This window comes from Leucoraja erinacea, chromosome 9, assembly GCF_028641065.1.
Source record: "Leucoraja erinacea ecotype New England chromosome 9, Leri_hhj_1, whole genome shotgun sequence".
NCBI lineage: Eukaryota > Metazoa > Chordata > Chondrichthyes > Rajiformes > Rajidae > Leucoraja > Leucoraja erinaceus.
In genome coordinates, this window is record NC_073385.1 from 772,501 (window position 1) to 796,565 (window position 24,065).

General features: G+C 43.5%; 1 protein-coding gene and 1 non-coding gene across 2 annotated transcripts in view; one reads left to right on the plus strand and one right to left on the minus strand.

The window, feature by feature from the left end:
* slc24a4b (solute carrier family 24 member 4b) overlaps positions 1-24,065 on the plus strand; it is a 247,337-nt gene that overhangs the window by 1,870 nt on the left and 221,402 nt on the right. The gene's annotated exons all lie outside the window — the stretch shown is intronic.
* LOC129700636 (U6 spliceosomal RNA) lies at positions 10,252-10,358 on the minus strand. Its single transcript, XR_008724080.1, has one exon. It is a non-coding gene; the product is annotated as a U6 spliceosomal RNA (small nuclear RNA).

Below are 24,065 nucleotides of genomic sequence, written 5' to 3' on the forward strand. Positions count from 1 at the left end.
ACAAAGATCCAAGGGGTTCTCTATTGCAACCCTTCCCATCTGTTACATGCATTGACAATCTGAAAGTAAGAGGTAATATTTGCAGATGATATGACGGTGGGCAGTGAGGTGGCTGGAGTTTAGCAGCAGTACAATATTGGTCAGTCGGTAAAATAGGCTGGATGGAATTTAATCCTGAAAAACGTGATAGACAGATTGTATGATGGGATCCTGAGGGACTTGGTACTTAATACTGAGGGCAGATTATACATATCCAGGGGCCCCTGAAGGCAGCAGCACAGTCAGACACGATGGTGAGGCCACTTGCCCTCATCGCCAGAATAAGGCCACACACAAACTAGTGGAAGAACATGTCATATTCCACAGGGTGGTTTACCACCCATATGGTATGAAGGGTGGTTTATGTAAAATAAATAATATGTGTGTATGATTGTGTTTATACATTTGAATCCGCGAGCATTGCCACCACATCTTAAATAAATGACCCTTGACTGCTCCCCCCCCCCCATCTCCTCTCTCTTTTTTATGCAACCCTCCCCCACCCCCCAAATCCCACCTATATCCCTCCCTCTGGCTATATATTTCACTCATCTCTCCTTATCTGATGCTCTTTTGTCTTCCTATCATCTCTAGCCTTTGTCATTTACTGCACTCACCTGTCCCACCCATCACCTGTATCCTCCCATCACTTGCCAGGCTTTGTTGGGCCCCCATCTCTATTTTCCAGCCTTATCCCCACTGCTACAATCAGTCTGAGGAAGGGCCCTGACCTGTAACATTGCCAGACCATTCCCTCTACTGTTGCTGGTGAACCTGCTGAGCTACTCCAGCTACTCAGCTGGCTGGGGCGTAGAATATAAACATTTAGAGGTTGTGGTCCAGCTGTATATATTATTGGTTAAGTTGTAGCTGGTGTATTGTGTGCAATCGGGTTGCCATGTTATAGGAAGGATATGATTGGGGTCATAGAGTACTGCAGTGTGGAAACAGGCCTTTCGGCCCATCGTGCCCTCACCGGCCAACATGTCCCACTATGCCTGTATTTACTGTACACTATACACTAGTCCCGCCAGCCTGTATTTGGCCCATATCCCTCCAAACCTGTCCTATGTATTTCGTTGTCTCTGTACTGTACACTGACAATGACAATTAAAATTGAATCTGAATCTGAATCTATCCATGTGCCTGTCTAACAGTTTATTAAACATTGGGATAGTCCCTGCCTCCAGCAGCAGCTTGTTCCATACTACCACCACCCTTTGTATGAAAATGTTACCCCTCTGATTCCTATTAAATCTTTTCCTCTTCATCTTAAACCTTTGTCCTCTTGTCCTTGATTCATCTACTCTGGGCAAGAGACACTGTGCATCTCCCCAATCTATTACTCATGATTTTCTACACCTCTAGAGGCAAGAGAGTTTTATTGTCATGTGTCCCAGATAGGACAATGAAATTCTTGCTCGCTGCAGCACAACACAATATGTAAACATAATACAGAACGGGAGATAAAAGTTCAGTGTGTCTATATACCATAGACCATATATATACACAATAAATAAACAGATATTGTGCAATAATAATAGTGGAGTGTTATTGTTCAGAGCTTATTTGATGCCTGATGGCTGTGGGGAAGAAGCTGTTCCTGAACCTGGATGTTACAGATTTCAGGCTCCTGTACCTTCTTCCCGATGGCAATGGTGAGATGAGTGTGTGACCAGGATGGTGTGGGTCTTTGATAATGTCGTCAGCGACTGTGATAGATCCCTTCGATGGTGGGCAGGTCAGAGCTGATGATGGACTGGGCAGTGGTCACAACTTTCTGCATTATTTTCCGCTCCTGAACTTTCAAGTTGCCGAACCAGGCCACGATGCAACCAGTCAGTATACTCTACTGTGCACCTGGATAAGATCACCCCTCAACCTCTTGCGTTCCAAGGAATAGAGTCCCAGCCTACTCAACCTCTCCCTATAATTCAGATCCTCTAGTCCTGGTAGCATCCTCTTAAATCTTCTCTGTACACTTTCCAGCTTGACTACTAGTTGACTACAAGAGAGGGTGACGGGGGATTCACCAGGATGTTGCCTGGGATGGAATTTTCAGTTATGTAGAGAGACCAGATACTTTCCATTTATTTCCCTCAGAGTCCCGGGACATGGCTGAGGTGTACAACATTAGGAGAGGCATGGATTATGAAGAAAGTGATAAACATTTTCCCTTGGCAGAGGTGACTGACCAAAGAGCATAGGTTTCCCACAAGGGATGTAAGATTTAAAAGTGATTTAAGAAATAACATTTGTCTCACTGAGGGTGAAAAAGAAGCAGGAATGTACTGCTGGAGACGGGTGCCCCAGGACATGTGTGGGCGGCACAATGGTGTGGCAGTAGAGTACCTGCCTTCCAGCGCCAGAGACCCGGGTTCGATCCTGACTACGGGTCAAGTCAAGTCAAGTCTATTCGTCACATACACACACGAGATGTGCAGTGAAATGAAAAGTGGCAATGCTTGCGAATTGTGCAAAAACAAACAAGCAAACTACAAACAGAATCACATATTCGCATATTACATAATTGTGGGAGGGAGGGAAGAAAAATGAAAAAAACAGCAATTTAAAAAAGACACCATTCAACAGTAAAATGGTTCAGTAAAGTTAGACCCTGGTGAGATAGGAGTTTACAGTCTTAATGGCCTTTGTGAAGAAACTCCTTCTCAACCTCTCCGTTTTCACAGCATGGCAATGGAGATGTTTGCCTGACCGTAGCAGCTGGAACAGTCCGTTGCTAGGGCGGAAGGGGTCTCCCATGATCTTGGTGGCTCTGGAGTTGCAACTTCTGATGTATAGTTTCTGCAGGGGAGCGAGTGTAGTTCCCATAATGCGTTCGGCCGAACGGACTACTCTCTGCAGAGCCTTCTTGTCCTGGGCAGAGCATTTCCCAAACCAAATCGTGATATTTCCGGACAAGATGCTTTCCCCAGCCACTGAGTAACATAGAAATTAGGTGCAGGAGTAGGCCATTCGGCCCTTTGAGCCTGCACCATTCGCCATTCAATATGATCATGGCTGATCATCCAACTCAGTATCCCATCCCTGCCTTCTCTCCATACCCCCTGATCCCTTTAGCCACAAGGGCCACATCTAACTCCCTCTTAAATGTAGCCAATGAAATGGCCTCGACTACCCTCTGCGGCAGAGAATTCCAGAGATTCACCACTCTGTGTGTGAAAAAAGATCTTCTCATCATAGAAGCACTGGAGGATCCTCAGAGACACTCATAGACACTGTCTGTATGGTGTTTGTACATTCTCCCTGTGACCTTGTGGGTTTTCTGCGGGTGCTCTGGTTTCCTCCCACACTCCAAACACGTACAGGTTAGTAGATTTAAGAAGAAACTGCAGATGCTGGAAAAATATAAAGTAGACAAAAAATGCTGGAGAAACTCAGCAGGTGAGGCAGCATCTATGGAGAAAAGGAGTATGTGACGTTTCGGGTCAAGACCCTTTTTCAGACTGGTCTCCACCTGAAACGTCACCTACTTTTCTCCATAGATGCTGCCTCACCCACTGAGTTTCTCCAGGTTAGTAGGTTAAATGGCTTCGGTAAAATAGTAAATTGTCACTAGTGTGTAGGATTGTGCTAATGTACGGGGTAATCGCTGGTCGGTGTGGATTCAGTGGGGCGACACTGTGTCGCTAAAGACATTGCTTTTGAAGAGCCACAGTGTAGAAGGCTGTTCTGGAAAATGGGGATCAGCACAGATAGATACGTGATGGCCAGCACAGGCATAGTGGCCCAAATGTCCTGCTTCCCTGCTGTAAGCCTCTGGTAACCAGTTTCATGGGGGAAAACAAAATCAGAGAATACTGAATAACCAATGTTATTATCTCTCTAAATTGCTTTCATGTGACCTGATGGAGGACATTAAAAGGAAAGGGCTTGATAGTGCAAGTGTTTAGATATTTATGGGGAGACTTCAGCCGATGACCTTACAAAACGTGTCCATTGATAAAATGAAAACAAAAGTTTACAGTTGAAACTACACTCAGATTGGTGGATAATAACACGGGCACATTGGAATGACTTCAGAATTAAGGGACAGAAGTTAGGGGTATATAGGGGGAACTTCTTTACTCAGAGAGCGGTAGCGGTGTGGAATGAGCTTCCAGTGGAAGTGGTGGAGACAGGTTCATTGGTATCATTTTAAAAGGAAATTAGACAGGATAGTGGATGAGAAGGGAATGGGGAGACTTCAGCCGATGCCCTTACAAAAAGTGTCCATTGGTAAAATGAAAACAAAAGTTTACAGTTGAAACTGTACTCGGGTTGGTGGATAATAACACAAGCACATTGAAGGAAGATGGGCAAAAAGATGAACAAGGTGCAGAAGTATTGTTGACAGTGAAAGATGAAGTGAGGAACCTCTGTGAAGCTTGCACATCTCATTGGCTGAATGTCATGTTTAGTTTTGTAAATTTCCGTGTAAGTCTGTATGGTGTGGTGATGCAAATGGGCTGGATTTTGAAAAGATGAATATTCCGGTAATTAATCTGTTGTGACAGAAGCTGGATAATTAATACATGGAATTGATCAAGTACTGTAACGGGTACTGTGCAGCAGATTTCAATGTGACCAGATAGTTAATCGATAAGGTGTAACACACAAAGATATTCGGGGAAGAGGAAGGGATGGCCAAAAGGAATCCATTTAAACTGTTTGTTAATTTCCAATCGGGTTAAAACGTGCTATATTTGTGCACTTTTCAGATAACACAATACACCCGGGGACTTGGTTTGGGAAATCGGGGAAAGGCCTCCTGTGGTTTGGGTTATTAAATAGTCTTCAGTGAACTATTCCCCAGACAAGACATAGAATTATCTTCTGCTTGGATCTCAACAGTCAATAATGGAAGAACTTGAACTTGTGAAGCTAGGAGTCATGTCCCTCACATTCAGACATATATTTGTGTGTATCTGCCATGGATGTGTGATTCCTTGAAAGCCATTATCCATTTGATGCATCAGGCTCTTCAAGGTAGACCTGTCTCAGCCAGCTAGACATTGGTTCATCCAAGGAGATGGATAAAGCTGAGCCCAGAGTCAATACGAGGTTGTTCTCAAGTCTCACCATTCCCCATTCTGTAGGCACAGCTGCAATGTCACTAGGTTGCAGTCTCAGGGGTAGGCTGCATATTGCCGATGCCAGATGAGATATTTGTCTGTGTGTAATTGCATAGTGCATGAGCAATTGAAAAGCCTGGGTCAGTGATCAAATAATGAGTTCAAAGCCCACTATGGCAGCTGCGGAATTTAAATTCGGTCAAGCCCCAAATACATTTTAAAAGCAGTACCGGTAATAGTGACACTGAAATCATCTGAATATGACAAATAATAATATTATCCTGGTTTACTTGTGTCCTTTAGAGATATAAATTTGAATGTGTAGCTGTTTTGTCTTTTGTGTCTGTACTCTCTGTAATGTGGTTGATGCTTATCTGCCTTTTAATCCACAAAGCTTCAGGACAGTTAGAATGGGCAGCAGTACTTCAATTCCACATTATACTTTTCACACACACGCACGCACACGCACACCTTCCCCTACATGTCTGCAGCAGCAGATAACATACATAAATGATTGTCTAGGGAATGGTGTGAAATGTAGGGAAATGAAGAGAGAATGCCTATTTCTTTCAGAGGAATGAATGATGTGCAACCTTTACTGGAAAATTGTTACAAAGAAGAGAGACCAAGATGATTATCCCCAAGCACAGCATGATTGCATTGTGAACAGTCTTGATACTGAGATGAGGGGCAGTGGTGGTTAGGTAAAGGTGCCACAATATTAATTCTGAGCAGCGACGTAAAATGGTCAATGTTGAATTAGCATTGTTGATGGTCAGTGTTGAACTGAACATTTTATGTTCCTGTCACTTTGCCTTTTAAAATTAAAATCAATGAAAGGAAAAATCAAACCGAGTGTCTTATACTACCAGCTATTTTCCACTTTACTAAAGTTAATTTAGCTGCTTGGAATGGTTGAAGCAAAAAAAAACCCAAAGGATTTTCAAGGTATTATAGGATTTAAAAAGGTTGAAAACAAGTTGTTTATCATGTTAAATGGAAGTGATTTGTTGAATGTTGAAGAGAGTACTGATTCAGTGACTCTAAACAAAATCGATACCCTTCAAGAGGATGTTTGTGCAGATTGTAATGCTGAGCGATCTACTTAATTGCTGGATTATTGTATACAATCATTTACTGAGATTTCCTTCTCGTTACTTTTGAATTAATCTCTGCTGCTTGCTAGTGAGCAATGTACTAAACTGAATAACTGGGTGTCAACATCAGCAACCTGTGTAGTTGGAATCTTTGTCCAACAAGCTTCAAGTTAAAGAGAAAAATGCTATTGAACCAGAGAGGATGATTGTAAGGCATGTGAGCAGGGTTGAACAGATAGATTTTATGGAGAAGTTAACAGTTTTATGAAGGAGGTGCCAGATCTTGGGACCAAGGAGTGGAATGATTAAAATCAGGAGTGCTCAGGAACCCAGATCTGGAAGCACAAACATTTACAAAGGTCGTAGGAATGAATGAAGTTACACAGGCAGGAGTTTGTAAATGTCTCAATGCAAGGGAAAGGTCTTTTTTTAAATCTCCCGATATCCAAAGATTCCTATTAATGCAATGTATTCAGCAATTTTTTAATTCAAAGATTTGTGTCTTTGAGATTCTGAAAGTGACAAAGAATGTTAAGAACATAATGTCGTTCATAATAATGAGAAGCATCATGTGCCTTTTGTAACGAGCTGTAAAAGCAGTATTTAAAATGGGAGTGGAGAACATGGAGCTGATCAAGCATGAATCGGATAACATAATCTGCTTGGTGTCCAATCCTCCACATTAGAACAATCGTTGTAATGTATATAGAATGCTTGAAATGCGTCATGTTGTTTAATTCCATTTCAAGCAGCTGGGCTGAGGGAACTCTTGCATTTCAAAGTTAAGCATTTTGTAGAAGTATTTGGAGGATGGGAACCAAAACATTTCTATTTGAAACTAGATTTGGTTCATTTTAGTTTAGTTTAGATTCCCTTTCAAAATCTTACAGATGCTTTTCTTTCACTTACAAATATATCCATTTTTAATACTGTGTCCTTTGCAACATGGAGAGAGGATGGAAGATTTCAGCACTGGAGCAGGCCCTTCAGCCCATAATGTCTATGCTGGCCATGATGCTAATTTGAACTGCACATCTACCTGCACATGATCTATAATCCTTCCACTCCCTTCTCTGTTCATGTGCCTGTCCAAATGTTTCTCAGATGTTTCTATCTGATCTGCATCTGCCACACCTGGCAGTGTACCCCAGGCACCCACTATGCTCTCTATTTTGCCTTGCGCAGTATATCTCCTTTACACATTCCCCTTTACCTTAATGTTATGCCAACCCGTATCTGACATTTCAATCTGGCGGGAAAAATGTTGTGACTGTCTGTCCGATCTGTGCTCTCATCATTTTATGTATTTATTTATATTATATAAAACTATATATATATCTATATCTATATATATTATGTATGAGGATACCCCTCAGCTTCTGATTGAGACAACAATCAAAGTTTGTTCAAACATTCCTCATTGCTAAAGCTCTCTAATTCAGGCACCATCCAGGTGAAACTCTACTGCACTCTCTTCAAAGCATCCATGTATTTCAAGTAATGCAGTGACCAGAACTGCATACAATACTCCATATGTAGTCCAACCAAAATTTGATATAGGTGAGAAATGATGCTGGAGTCCGAGCGGGTCGGGTATGGAAGACATGAATAGGTGTCATTTCGGGTCAGGGCGTGTTCTTCAGGGATGTTGCCAAACCAGATTCAGTTGCAGATTCAGAAAACTTTATTGTCTGTCGTAACAGAAAATCTTCTTTGACGTGGCTCAACATACAGACAGGACAATGTACTGATAAGCAGTCATACAGCACAGATTTCTGCGAGCACACACAGTGTGTATCGATCTTAAAAGCAAATATAAAGATTAAAAACTGTAAAAATAGACAAGATAAAAGTTGTGGATACGTGTAAAGTGACAATGCGTCAGGGTTAATTTGTCCATTGTTCATTTTTTATTTAAGCTGTTTATGGCAATGGGTATGAATGAGTTTTTGTGGATGTTTTTCTTGGATAGGGGGACTTTATATCGGCGGCCTGATGGCAGAAGTTGGAAAGACTTGTGCAGGGGGTGGGTGGGATCCTGTGTAATGAGATTGGCTTTCCTTTTAACTGCCTGGGTGTGGAGTACTGATTACTCCAGCATTTTGTGTCTTTCCTTGGTAAACCAGCATCATTTCACTGCACCTTTGGGTGCATGTGACCAATAAAATTGACTTTGACTTTGCAGTTTCTTGTTTATGCAAAGTTTTATGTTGCTTTATGTAACATGACTTCCCAAATGGTATAACCAGCACTACCAATAAAGGCAAGTATGCCATACACCTTCTTTACCACCTGATCTACACTTTCAGGAAACTATGGACCCATATCTCCAACTGGTCTATATCTTAATATAGCAGGAACGTGGATCATATTTTTCTTGTGGCCTGTGGAATCTCAAAAATATATTGTATATGTGTCTGGATCTGAAATATTTTAGAAACATAGAAACATAGAAATTAGGTGCAGGAGTAGGCCATTCGGCCCTTCGAGCCTGCACCGCCATTCAATATGATCATGGCTGATCATCCAAACTCAGTATCCCGTACCTGCCTTCTCTCCATACCCCCTGATCCCCTTAGCCACAAGGGCCACATCTAACTCCCTCTTAAATATAGCATGAGATGGAAAGAGATATATTTTCAAGAATAAGAATAGAGTTCTGGAAGTTCCTGCATGACATTAGAGTAGTAACATGGATCCCATTTCCTAAAGGAGTATGCAATCTCAAAAATATTTTGTTAGTGTGCCTTTTGTCTGAAAAGGTTTAGGGTGAGGTGGAAAGGAAGATGATATATTTTCTGCATCAAGAGTGGAGTTCTTGTGGAAGTACTTGCATGACTTTTGTTTTTTCACCATGAACCAAACATTTGCATAAGTACATTGTGTATGTACTGAGATGGTTACAGATAATAAACTGATTCAAGGCACATTTGAAGATGTTAAAACAATCTCGAGTCAAGAGTTTTATTGTCATGTGTCCCAGATAGGACAACGGAATTCTTGCTTGCTGCAGCACAACACAATATGTAAACATAATACAGAACAGGAGATAAAAGTTCAGTGTGTCTATATACCATAGACCATATATATACACAATAGATAAACAGATAAAATACAACAGTGATAATAGACTGTTATTGTTCAGAACTTGTTTGATGTTGTGTTTAATAGCCTGATGGCTGTGGGGAAGAAGCTGTTCCTGAACATGGATGTTGCAGATTTCAGACTCCTGTAACCCTCTTCCTGATGGCAACTGAGAGATGAGTGTGTGGCTAGGATGGTGTGGGTCCTTGATGATGTTGGCAGGCTTTTTGAGGCTGCCACCGATGTCTGTGTGACATCTATTTGTGAGAAACTAATTTCTAGAGGACGATGCAAGAATTTATTCTGTGAATTGTCTGTGGGGCATATTTGATGATTACATTTTATTATTATTAGGATTAGGTGTAAAGTCGCGTGCAACTTTTGTGTTAGGTGAGCTTCTGAGGTTTGCATAGAGTTGGTGGAAAGCTGCTGATTACCACTGGTCATTAGAAACTGCACTGAAGTTTGATTGAGAGAGATCGGATTTAACGACACTTGAGCCAATGTTCAAGATCAGCACCGACAGACAGTGATTCTGAAAATGAAACTGGTGAACTGGTAAGCTGTGGAAATGTCCCTCTGATTCCCTTCTTCAGATTGTGCTTCTAGCAAATAACAATGCATGAGCAATAGAAACCTTATTTTATCATTTGAGTTACAAATGACTTTCAGCGCATTTCACGGGATTTCATCTGCTAGACCCCGAAGAATATTGGATGCCTGCAATGAGTGCTCTCACTATTCAAGAGTTCCGTGGGGGAATGAAGTGAGCGGTCCAGTATGGTATGGACCACCACCCAAGTTTAATGTTGATGTTAGCATAATGCTGGCTTTGGCAGTTTCTGACAATAGCCCCCCAGTTTCAATTCCTTGCACATAATTGTTACCATTTGGATTTGTGGCAGGTAACAAGTTAGTTGGAATAGCTTTATTTATTTTTTTTTTTTATTTTTAAAAAAAATATGGAATGCTTCACGAATTTGCGTGTCATCCTTGCGCAGGGGCCATGCTAATCTTCTCTGTATCATTCCAATTTTAGTATATGTGCTGCCGAAGCGAGCACTAGTTGGAATAGTTAAGAAAGCTTTCACGAAACGTCTCAAGGAATGTTTCAGGAATATTCAAAGCTCAGTATGAAACATCACTTGCCGAGTTCCCAGATAAAGTGCAAAATAACAACTCAATGCTGTGGGATATGCACTATATTTTAGTATATTAGAACTATCAGCGAGGAGCAGATTGAGGACAAGCTCGAGCCTTGTTCAAACAAACAGGCATTGTGACATTAATTTGAAAGAATGCAGCTTCATGCAAAATGGGTGCATTTTGTATTCTTGACCCATTTGGCAAATCCGGCTTGTACATTAGAAGAAGGGATCCAAGGACATAATAGGTTGAAATTTACAGCAGGATCCAGTGTTCTTGTTGATCAATGATCTCTGCTGGAGATGAATCAAGTCTTGATGATGAACCACTCGATCATGAAGTGGGGCTGAGATGAATCTATGACAGAGATTGGGAAATGAAGTGCAAGATTCAAATTGGTCTGATACAGAATCTCAACCCAAAATGCCACCCATTTCTTCTTTCCAGAGATGCTGCCTGTCCTGCTAAGTTACTCCAGCATTTTGTGTCCATCTTTACAATGCTGTGGGATATGCACTATATTTGAGTATGTTAGAATTAACAATGAGGAGCAGAACTTCTATTGAGCTCAAATTCAGGATCCAGCAAAAGAAGAGTTTGACACTAAAACTTGTAAGAAGATCTGAAAGATACTGAAAATTAGTTATTGGACTAGATTTGTAGTTGTTCGTTTAAAAGAGAAAGCTTGTTATAATTTCATGAAATGTGCACCAAAAATATAACAAAATATTAATGCTTTAGATTGGAGCTGCAAAAATACCATCCTTTAAATAAATGGGCAACAGCACTGTACTGTTTCTATGTCTTCAGGTAGACATTGTACTCTTTGTATCCATGTGTTGGACATATTGTGATTCTGTTGAACAGCGGACCTCTGTTGTGTGACAAAGATTAGAACAGTCAGTCTTAAAACAGGATCTTGAAGACTCAACAAGTCTAAAGGTCAGGTGCTCTGCCTCGAAAATAAATCATTTTCTGTAATGATGGATGTTGGCTTTGTGCATTTATGAAAACAATGCACATGAAACAAAAGCTGTATCATGCTATTATCCTTGTGCTGTTATAGTATCTTTCTACATGGTACTCAATCCAAAGCTATGTTTAGACATATTTTTTTAATACTGTGGTTTTAGTGCAAAGTATGACTCTCTCACGATGATTCCTTAGAGGAACAAGTAAATTACATAAGTTTGCCTTAAATAGATCTTTCAGCAAACTATGCATATTGTTCTACTACAAACCCACTGACTCCCATGGCTATCTGGACTACACTTCTTCCCAGCCTGTTTCCTGTAAGGACTCCACCCCCTACTCCCAATTCCTCCGTCTACGCCGCAGCTGCTCCCAGGATGAGGTGTTCAAAACCAGGGCATCGGAGATGTCCTCATTCTTTAGGGAACGGGGGTTCCCCTCTTCGACTATAGATGAGACTCTCACCAGGGTCTCTTCTATACCCCGTAGCTCCGCTCTCACTCCCCATCCCCCCCAATCGTAACAAGGGCAGAGTCCCCCTTGTCCTCGCCTTCCACCCTACCAGCCGTCACATACAACAGATAATCCTCTGACATTTTCGCCACCTCCAACAGGATCCCACCACTGGCCACATCTTCCCATCTCCTCCCCTTTCGGCTTTCCGCAGAGACAGCTCCCTCCACAACTCCCTGGTCAATTTGTCCCTTCCCACCCAAACCACCCCCTGCTCTGGTACTTTCCCTTGCAACCGCAGGAAATGCTACACTTGTTGCTTTACCTCCCCCCTCGAGTCCATCCAAGGACCCAAGCCATCTTCCCAGGTGAGGCAGAGGTTCACCTGCACCTCCTCCAACCTCATCTATTGCATCCGCTGCTCTAGTTGTCAGCTGATCTACATCGGTGAGACCAAGCGCAGGCTTAGTGATCGCTTCACCCAACACCTCCGCACAGTTCGCAATAACCAACATGATCTCCCGGTGGCTCAGCACTAACTCCCCCTCCCATTCCGTATCCGACCTTTCTCTCCTGGGCCTCCTCCATGGCCAGAGTGAGTCTCACCGCAAATTGGAGGAGCAGCACCTCATAGTTTGCTTGGGTATATAGATAAATGTGAGGTTATCCACTTTGGCGGCAAAAACAAGGGGGCAGATTATTATCTCAATGGGGCTAGGTTAGGTAAGGGGGAGCTACAGCGAGACCTGGGTGTCCTTGTACACCGGTCACTGAAAGTTGGCGTGCAGGTACAGCAGGCAGTGAAGAAAGCTAATGGAATGTTGGCCTTCATAACAAGAGGATTTCAGTATAGGAGTAGAGGTTCTTCTGCAGTTCTATAGGGCTCTGGTGAGACCACATCTGGAGTATTGTGTACAGATTTGATCTCCTAATTTGAGGATGGACATCCTTGTGATTGAGGCAGTGCAGCGTTGGTTCACGAGATTGATCCCTGGGATGGCGGGACTGTCATATGAGGAAAGATTGAAAAGACTAGGCTTGTATTCACTGGAGTTCAGAAGGATGAGGGGGATCTTATAGAAACATATAAAATTATAAAAGGACTGGACAAGCTAGATGCAGGAAAAATGTTCCCAGTGTTGGGCGAGTCCAGAACCAGGGGCCACAGTCTTAGAATAAAGGGGAGGTCATATAAGACTAAGGTGAGAAAAAACTTTTTCACCCAGAGAGTTGTGAATTTATGGAATTCCCTGCCACAGAGGGCAGTGGAGGCCAAGTCACTGGATGGATTTAAGAGAGAGTTAGATAGAGCTCTAGGGGCGAGTGGAGTCAAGGGATATGGGGAGAAGGCAGGCATGGGTTATTGATAGGGGACGATCAGCCATGATCACAATGAATGGCGGTACTGGCTCGAAGGGCCGAATGGCCTCCTCCTGCACCTATTTTCTTTGTTCTAATCTAGTTTACACCCCAGCAGTATGACATTGACCTCTTCAATTTCAAATATTCCTTGCTTTCTCCTCCCCTTCCCAGCTCTCCCACTGTCTCCGCCTCTTCCTTTCATCTTCCCGCCCCTCTCCCCCCCACATCAGTCTGAAGAAGGGTCTCGACCCGAAACGTCACCTATTCCTTCGCTCCATAGATGCTGCCTCACCCGCTGAGTTTGTCAATCATTTTTGTCTATCTTCGATTTTTTTCAGCAACTGCAGTTCTTTCTTAAACATATTGTTCGCTACATAATTTCTTGACTTGCACAAAAGAGAATAATGAAATGTCTTCTGCACCCACACTGATTTCTTATAATTAAGAAGTAAATTCTTTCTGGGCCTAAACAATTTTGCATCCTGTCTCAAATTGAACATATTTTCATGAATAGGTTATAGCTGCTGTCAAAATTTAATTATTTTGATTAGAAGGTAAACAAAAATGCTGGAGAAACTCAGCAGGTACGGCAGCATCTATGGAACAAAGGAATAAGTGACGTTTCGGGTCGAGACCCTTCTTTAGACTGATGTGGGGGGGGGCGGAAAGGAGAAAGGAGGAGGTGGAGACAGTGGGCTGTGGGAGAGCTGCGAAGGGGAGGGGAAAGAGGGAGAAAGCAAGGACTACCTGAAAGTAGAGAAGTTTATGTTCATACCGCTGGGGTGTAAACGACCCAAGCAAAATATGAGGTGCTGCTCCTCCAATTTGTGGTGGACCTCACTCTGGCCATGGAGGAGGCCCAGGACAGAAAGGTCGGATACGGAATGGGAGGGGGAGTTGAAGTGCTGAACCACCAGGAGATCGGGTTTGTTAATGCGAACTGAGCGGAGGTGTTGGGCGAAGCGATCGCCAAGCCTGTGCTTGGTCTCACTGATGTAGAGCAGTTGACATCTAGAGCAGCGGAAGCAATAGATAAGGTTGGAGGAGATGCAGGTGAACCTCTGCCACACCTGGAACGACTGCTTGGGTCCTTGGATGGCAGAGGGGGGAGGTAAAGCAACAAGTGTAGCATTTCCTGCTGTTTCAAGGGAAAGTGCCAGGGGAGGGGGTGGTTTGGGTGGGAAGGGACGAATTGACCAGGGAGTTACGGAGGGAGCGGTCTCTGCGGAAAACCGAAAGGGGGGGAGATGGGAAGATGTGGCCAGTGGTGGGATCCCGTTGGAGGTGGCGACAATGTCGAAGGATTATTTGTTGTATGTGACGGCTGGTGGGGTGGAAGATGAGGACAAGGGGGGACTCTATTCTTGTTATGGGTGGGGGGATGGGGAGTGAGCGGAGCTACAGGATATAGAGGAGACCCTGGTGAGAGCCTCATCTATAGTCGAAGAGGGGAACCCCAGTTCCCTAAAGAATAAGGACATCTCCGATGCCCTGGTTTGTAACACCTCATCCTGGGTGCAGAAAGGGAGCAGATGGACAAATCGCAGATAGAGTCTTACAGGAAGCATGGTGGGAAGGAGTGTAGTCCAGATAGCCATTGGAGTTAGTGGCTTTTGAATGGAAATAAGTTACATTTATGTATGGAATATGCTTACTATTGAGGAAATAATAACTCAATTACAAAATAGTCCTTTGTGGCCAGTGGAAGAGGTGGTGGATGGTACATTAAAATAATCAACTCAGTGTTGCCTAGGTCGATAGTAAGCCAAAGGATTGGAGAAGGTTTAGGAACTAGCAATAGATAAATAAAATATTGTTATGAAAGGGGAAGGTAATATAAACATGAAAATATCCCAAAATGTTATAACAATGTGAAAATCCCCCAAAATTGAAAATCTGCAATGATGTGAAAATATTTAGCAGATCAGGTATCATCTGTAGAAATAGAAACAAAACTAAAGTTAAATGAATTGGAAAAGTTCTGAAGAAGGGCCTTCAACATGAAATGTTGTTTTATCTGCTGCCTGACCTTCTGAATACTTGAAGCTTTTTTTGATTAAGAACTTGTATGGCATTTTCTAAATGAAGAATATGGCAAAGATGAATGTGGTTTCCATAGAGACGTTGACAGCAGAAATGATGATGGGAATAAAGAAATATCTTCATAGAAGAAGACGGGGTAAATGTACCAGAACTGTTGAGGGGGAGAGGATGGCTCTTATGACTGAGGGACATTGTTGTGCTGGGAAAAAGCAATGAATGGGAATGAAAGCAAATAAATCCTCTGGCCAGATAATCTTTAATGAACTTGTGCACACAATGTGGAAGAGTATTTAAGGTAAAAAATTGTGCATCCAAGGACCATTTCTCAAATGTGAAATGGATGCAACACATGGCAGTTTCTGGGCATAAGGTTCTGTGCCTGTTCTGTGGTGGCAACTAAATGAGAGAAATCAATGCAGATGCATTTCCTAAATCTTGGAATAGACCCAGCGAATTGGGATGTAGAGAAAAGTGCCCAATTATAGATAGTTTTAATGTAAACAAGTTGTCAGTAAAATGCAAGGGTCTATTAATGTGGCCATTTGCTGGCATTATCAAATCATAATACTATTGGGCAGATACTATTAGGCAGTGACACCAAGACTTTATACAAAGGAAATCAGATTTGATCAATGTAATGAGAAACTTCCAGTAGGATAGATTGTAGATCAACCAATGGATGTAGTCTATCTGGGTGTTTCAAAGGCATTTGATGAAGGCACCAGTTGATCAATTGTTACATAGAATAAGGGCTCAGGGCTCAGGGAGAGGGGGGTCATGTATTAGCACGAGTTGGTTATAGGGCAGAAACATGGAACAGGAGTAAAAGGAGTTATTTTCCATTTGCCAGGCCATCACCAGCGGAAGGCTTAAGCATCAGAACCCGGCCCGCAGCTGTTCACCTTTCACATTAATAACTTACTTACTTTACTTACAAAATTCTTAAGGGGTTGGACAGGCTAGATGCAGGAAGTTTGTTCCCGATGTTAGGGAAGTCCAGGACAAGGGGTCACAGCTTAAGGATAAGGGGGAAATCCTTTAAAACCGAGATGAGAAGAACTTTTTTCACACAGAGAGTGGTGAATCTCTGGAACTCTCTGCCACAGAGGGTAGTTGAGGCCAGTTCATTGGCTATAGTTAAGAGGGAGTTAGATGTGGTCCTTGTGGCTAAGGGGATCAGGGGGTATGGAGAGAAGGCAGGTACGGGATACTGAGTTGGATGATCAGCCATGATCATATTGAATGGCGGTGCAGGCTCGAAGGGCCGAATGGCCTCTACTCCTGCACCTAATTTCTATGTTTCTATAACAGATGAGAAAAGGGAAGAGCAAGTGTAGCCAGAGTTTTGTCAATGGTGGCCAGGATTAACAGTATCATGTTAACTGTCTGTAACTGTAATGGAAAATCCCTTGATGTCCATTTGTTATAAAGAACATGAAGAGATGTACAATTGCCCAAAAGGCAATTGCTTAACCAAATGCCAAAGTGATAGAGAAACCCCTTGATCTCTCTCTGTCAGTGATACTGAGCACATGAATAGATGGCAGTGTTGCCCCAAAGGCAATTGTTCAGCCAAATACTATGCCACGAGAGACTGTTGTGAGCGGAGATTCTTTAATGAACTTGTGGACACAATGTGGACGAGGATTTAAGGTAAAAAATTGTTCATCCCAGCACCATTTCTCAAATGTGAAATAGATGCAACACATGGCAGTTTCTGGGCATAAGGTTCGGTGCCTATTCTGTGGTGACAACTAGATTCCAGTTTTATTTCCTTTAGCGAGTTTAACAGTAGCATGAAGGCAGTACTGCTTTGATTTATAGATTTAGAGTTAACTTTAGAAAAAAAGAATAGGAGAAGAATTAGGCCATTAGGCCCATCAAGTCTACATGGCCATTCAATCATGGCTGATTTATCTTAACCCCATTCTCCTGCCTTCTCCCCATAACCCCTGACTTGTGAAAGGGAATTCATGGTTAACCTACTGGGCTCTTTAGAGATGTGATAAGTAGGTTAACATGGAACCAGCATGTGTGGTCCTTTCAGATACACTGAAGGTAGAGTTAGCTGCTGCATCACAGCTCGGAGCAACCTGGCTTCAATCCTGATCTCAAGCGCTGACTGTGTGGAGTTTGCATGTTATCCCAGTGTAAAATGGGTGCTTGATGGTCAGAGTGGACCACACCCATATACAGTGGTCACAACCTGCATTGCCATGTCCATCATAATTCATTTCATTAGTAACTAAATGTTTCAAATATAAGGTCTAACTGCCCTTAAAATAATCTGACAAATGGTTCTGTTCAAAATGGCTCAATTTTGCCATCTTTGACAATAGACAATAGGTGCAGGAGTAGGCCATTTGGCCCTTCGAGCCAGCACCGCCATTCAATGTGATCATGGCTGATCATCCCCAATCAGTACCCCGTTCCTGCCTTCTCCCCATATCCCCTGACTCTGCTATTTTTAAGAGCCCTATCTAGCTCTCTTGAAAGCATCCAGAGAACCTGCCTCCACCGCCCTCTGAGGCAGGGAATTCCACAGACTCACAGCTCTCTGTGAGAAAAAGTGTTTCCTCGTCTGCGTTCTAAATGGCTTGCTCCTTATTCTTGGGGCATAAGGATGGGTAAACCATGTTGATCTTACCAAACACACCCACACCCTGAAAATAAAATGAAAACTGGCTCTTTGCAGCTTTAAACGATGAGGATCTTTTCTGGGAGTCCCTGCGTTGCTTGTTCATTAGCTACAAGGAAGAGCACACAGTTCTCCTACTGCTGCATGCATTTTGTAATGTTTTTCCCCCTTAAAAGTGCTGATAGAAAAGTGCTTTAGTAAACAATGATGATGATGATATTGTACTATCAGTAACCATACCATTTCCTTTAAGAATAGTGAGCAGAATTTGAAGGATAGAGTTACATCAGCCGTTAAAGAAATGGAAGATAAAGGGTTATGAACCTTAGTTTGTCAGTTGCACCGAAATACAATGACACGATTCCATTTACGCTTGGAAGTGATGCATGGTCTTGACTTGAAACACTGACAATTCCTTTCCTCCTTCCCTCAACCCCCCCCCCCCCCCCCCCACCCCCCCCCCCCCCCCCCCCCCCCCCCCCCCCCCCCCCCCCCCCCCCCCCCCCCCCCCCCCCCTCCCCCCCCCCCCCCCCCCCCCCCCCCCACTCCCCCCCCCCCCTAACCCTAACCCTCCCCCTCCCCCACCCCCCCCCCCCCCACCCCCCCCCCCCCCCCCCCCCCCCCCCCACCCCCACCCCCCACCCCACAGATAACGCAGACCCAATGAGTTTCTCCAGTAATCCAGGTTTTTGTTGCACTTGGAACTTCTGAGGTGGTACAATGGTGCAGCGGTAAACACAGAAACATAGAAATTAGGTGCAGGAGTAGGCCATTCGGCCCTTCGAGCCTGCACCGTCATTCAATATGATCATGGCTAATCATCTAACTCAGTATCCCGTACCTGCTTTCTCTCCATACCCCCTGATCCCCTTAGCCACAAGGGCCACATCTAACTCCCTCTTAAATATAGCCAATGAACTGGCCTCAACTACCCTCTGTAGCAGAGAATTCCAGAGATTCACCACTCTCTGTGTGAAAAAAGTTCTTCTCATCTCGGTTTTAAAGGATTTCCCCTTATCCTTAAGCTGTGACCCCTTGTCCTGGACTTCCCCAACATCGGGAACAATCTTCCTGCATCTAGCCTGTCCAACCCCTTAAGAATTTTGTAAGTTTCTATAAGATCCCCTCTCAATCTCCTAAATTCTAGAGAGTATAAACAAGGTCTATCCAGTCTTTCTTCATAAGACAGACCTGACATCCCATGAATCAGTCTGGTGAACCTTCTCTGCACTCCCTCTATGGCAATAATGTCCTTCCTCAGATTTGGAGACCAAAACTGTACGCAATACTCCAGGTGTGGCAGTAAAATTGCTGCCTTTCACCACCAGAGGCCCCTGTTCGATCCTGACGATGAGTGCAGTCTGTACGTACTTTGTATATTCTCCCTGAGACTGCGTGAGGTTTCATCGGGTTCTGTAAATTGTAATTTATCTCTAGTGTGTAGGATAGTGCTAGTTAGTGTTCAGGGTGATCGCTGGTCAGTGTGGACTAGATCGACCGAAGAGCCTGTTTCCATGTTGTATCTCTAAAGTCTTCTTAATGTTATTGGTTTTGCTTGATAATACTCCGACAAGTTGTTGGCTATTTGTATTCTCCAAGAATTGGAACTCCTCCCTTTTTAACTTGGGAGTTCAGAAATCCATTTTTTTTTTCCTACCAAATTTGAACATTGCATATATTTTCCAGCATGTTTTGCCACTTAGGTTCAAACCTGGGAACTTCCAAATCCCCAGAAAATGTTGAAGATACGGAGGCCCTGTGGAGTGAGCTGCAGCTTCCAACTGGAAGGCCATTTCTGCTTGGAGTACTTTCCTACTTCTCGCCCAGAGTCACACGTGTGTGATCCAGTTGGCAACTGTGTTTATGCTGTGGTCTGCAGCCTGGAAGTTCTTGTTCTCAGCTGGTTGCCAAGCTTGCCAGGTGTACCAAGACAATGTACAGTACCATTCTGGTGAAAGCAGAGGAGATAGTTTGTAGAAATCAGAAACTGCAGATGCTGGTTTATACACAAAAGGACACAAAGTGCCGGGGTAACTTGGTGGGGCAGGCGGCATCTCTGGAGAACATGACAGGTGAACATGGACAGGACACTTCTACAGATAGAGGAGATGGTACACCATGAACAACTAACAACCATGGTGGCACGACGATAGAGTTGCTGCCTTTCAACACAAGACCCAGGTTTGATCCTCACTGTCTGTATGGAGTTTGTACGTTCTCCCCGTGATGAAAGAGGATTTTATTGAGGTATATATGAAATTAGGTAGAGTGAATCGAAAGGACCTTTTCCCTTTGCAGTGAGGTGGATGATGACAATTCTTCAATAATTAGCCTTGAAGTGATTAGAAGATGAAGTTGATGAATCTCCTTTTCCCCCCAAAGTGTACTGAGGGGTCCAGCACCAGCATCCTGAGAGGCATGATTGATGCAAGAATATTTCACAGATATAGAAAGTCATAGAATATGTTTGTTATAGAAGGCAATTCAGTCCCACTGTTCTGCTCTTTCCTTGTAGATCTGTAAGTTGCTTTCCATCAAATGTTTTATTCAATATCGTTTTGAAATCATTAATCATCTCCATTCCCAACTCCTTCAATTGAGGTAAGGTCCAGCTCCATACTCTTGCTCTGTAAAGAACTTCCTTTCATCTCTTTGTATCTCTTGCCCAAAACTCTAACCCCTTTGTTTAACAAGTGCTTATTCACCTTTAAATAAACACATTAAAGGTTCTGCTTCCAGCACCGAAAGACACTGTTCTCTAAGAGAAAATAATGTTCAACCCATCTGTCTGAAATTGTCCAAGGCTTATTTTTTATCTAGGTGCTGTGTATGTAACAAGCTGTCAGAGGAGTTAATTGAGAAATAATATAACAAAATTTTAAAGACACTTGGACAGGTACTGGACAGGAAAGGTTTAGAGGGATATATGGGGCAAATGGGACTAGCTTGGATGGGGCATTTTGGTTGGCATGAATGACTTGGGCTGAAGGGCCTGTTTCCATGCATTATGGCTAACTCTAAGATTCCTCTTTTTTCTACCTCAATGGCAAATGCTCTCTCCACATACAACTTGTCAAATGCTATCAGATGTTATATGTTTTAATCATGCTGTCTCATTCTAAACTCCACTGGCTACCAGCCTGGTCTATCCACCTTTTCATCATAAGACAACACCCCATTCCAAACATCAGCCTTGCAAATTTGCACTGAAGTGGTTTTGGAGCATCAAGATTCTTTCTTAATACTGTACACCACACTAATGATGTGTGTTAGTTATCACCCTCTGGAGTTACAATCCCCTGTCATGGTTCAACGCCTTCAGGAGTGTGTGTCCATCACTTGATGTGTGGACGCAGCCCATATGGGTTAATGTTGGGCAGGTGTATGGGAGCAGTGAAGCTGGTCAACACTGAGATCAGATGTTGGTCTCTGAGCTGTACTCCAGTTGGCATGGTGAGTGTGGACTGACACACGTAGACATCATCCTGACTATTGCTTCCTGTTGGAAGTGATGGATAATGTCGCCTCACCCTTTCTATTTATAGCACAGCTCTTCCCAGCCTCAGGACCTCTCTGATAATGAGATTAGTGGCCCACGACCAACATTGAGCTTTCTGGAAGGCGCCAGTTTGTGTCGGGTTTCTGCAACTGTATTTCTATCTCTAATATATGACTCTGATTCCATCAGCAAGGTAGCAGCATTTATAAATTGTAAAATGTCGAGGTCCCAGCTACAGTCTTTGTACAACACGTTGCAAATTGCCAGCCTGAGAAAGGCTCATTAATGCTCACTCTGTTTTCTGTAGGCCAATCAACCTTCTATTCCCAAAATAAATCACATCCAACAGCATGAGCTTTCATTCACTACAGCAACCTTTGATGCGACACCTTATCAAATGCCTTGTGGCAATCTAAATGTGGTACATTCACAGGATTCTCTTTATACACAGCTTGTTACTCCTTCAAAGAGCTGTATCGAATTGGTCAAATATAATTACCCCTTTGCAAAACCGTGGTCCCTTTACCTGATTGCATTATTCGATTATCCGTGCAGACTGCTACATGGCCTTTATTGATCACTTCTAATATTTACTCCATGGTGGATGTTATGCTATCTGGCCTATAGTTTCTTGCAGATAGACACAAAATGATGGAGTAACTCAGCGGGACAGGCGGCATCTCTGGATGGAAGGAATGGGTGACTTTTTGGGTCGAGACCCTTCTTCAGTCTGATGAAGTGTCGCCTGTGCCTTAACAAAGAGGATTATTGAAGCAGGATGGTAGACCTATCCACGCCTACACAGTAAGACACTTGACAAGGTGCTGAGTGGTTGGCTGGTCCGGAAGACCAAGATACAAAATATCCAAGGCATGTTAACTATTTGGAACCAAAATTGACTTGGTGATGGGAGGCCAGCGGTGGTCGTAAAAGGATATTTTTCTGATCGAACGCTTGTTAATACAGGGATCAGTGCTGGGATCCTGGGTTACACAAAAAAGCTGGAGAAACTCAGCGGGTGCAGCAGCATCTATGGAGCGAAGGAAATAGGCAACGTTTCGGGCCGAAACCCTTCTTCAGACTGGGATCCTTGTTGCTTGTGATATTTATTAATGACTTGGATATGAATGTAGTAAGTATTGTTGTGGATTGAGCTATATAAAACTATGTGGCATAGGTAAGGTAGATAGTCTGAATCTTTTTTTCCAAGATGGAGATATAAAAAAACCCAACGGCATAGATTTAAGGTCAGGGGGAAGGAGTTGTAATGGAGGTTAAAGGAGGAAGTGTTTTTCTACAAAGAGTCTTTGATATCTGCTACCAAAGTTGGTGGTGGCATCGGATGCAATTGTTGCATTCAGGGTCATTTTAAGGCATAGCAAGGTAAGGCCTAGAAGGATAAGGTTCTTGTGGGCAAATACGAATACTGTGTGTAGATTGGTTTATGCATGCAACCAACTCATGCGACAAATCATGCAAACCTCTCCTGCCTCTACTGCCGGGACAGGTTGTTCGTTTACAAACTACCAGTGGACATTCCCGTCTGGCTACAGTTGTCGGCACGGCCGATGCGCCTCGATCTTACCTTGTGGACTATGAGGGGACAGTCTACCGCAGTCGTCAACATCTACTTGCTGTACAGGAACCCCATCCGCCGCTGGTGGGACCCTATGCTCCCCCGTTTCAGTTCCAGCCGTTCGCTGCAGATCCATCGACCGGTCCCCGCTTGCCCCAAACACCTCGCATGTTCCATTCTCCTCCACGCGAGGCTAACCCCGGGGCTACCCCTCCTGCACGATTCTCCTCTCCGCCACTTCCGGCCTCCTCCGCGGCTTTCTCGCTTCCGGGTCCACCGCCTACCTCTAATCTTTCCGGTGAAGGAGGGGAGGATTTGGTCCGTACGAGTCCGGGCCGCGTCTGTAGACCGCCTGTTAGATATGGCGATTTTGTTTAACTTTAATGGCATGGATGCTCGCTATACTCACTCTTCATAGGGGAAGGATGTAGATTGGTTTACACATGCAACCAATCATATATATAGCTCAGCATCACTAACCCCACCTTACTGTAGCATTTATATTAACACCCACTTCCCAGTCTACTCAGTTCGGTAGCAGACTGGAGTCAGTGACTACTAACATGTTGTCAAGTCTGAATGTACATTAAAGACTATCTTAAGTTACACTGTGTACATGCCTTATTTAGATTGGCATGGATGAGAAGGGATGTTTTCTGTGCTGTTTGACCCTGCCTATGACTCCATGCATTTGCAATTTTCCAATGAACTGGAGGCAAGAGAAAGGCCAAAACATATCAGGTTGGTGACAGGTGACCTCAGGAAGGGTGGAGCCTATTTAGGCCCATAGTTGGCTGGTAAGATGTGATAAGAAGAGGGATATGAGGAAGCAAACAGTGGAACTGGCGGGAGGGGGAGGGGGAGGGGAGAAGAGGGATTGCAGTAGTAACTTGAAATAAGAGAAACCAATGTTCAAACTGCTGGGCCGTAAGCTGCCCAAGTGAAATATGAGGTGCTGGTTTCCCCACTCCACCCCACCCCCACTCCACCCCACCTCAACTTTCATTTAGAAGATGCGTTCTGGCCTTAAGCGTGACGTGTTCTATTTCTCCAGAGATGCCCCATGACCAGTTGAGTTACT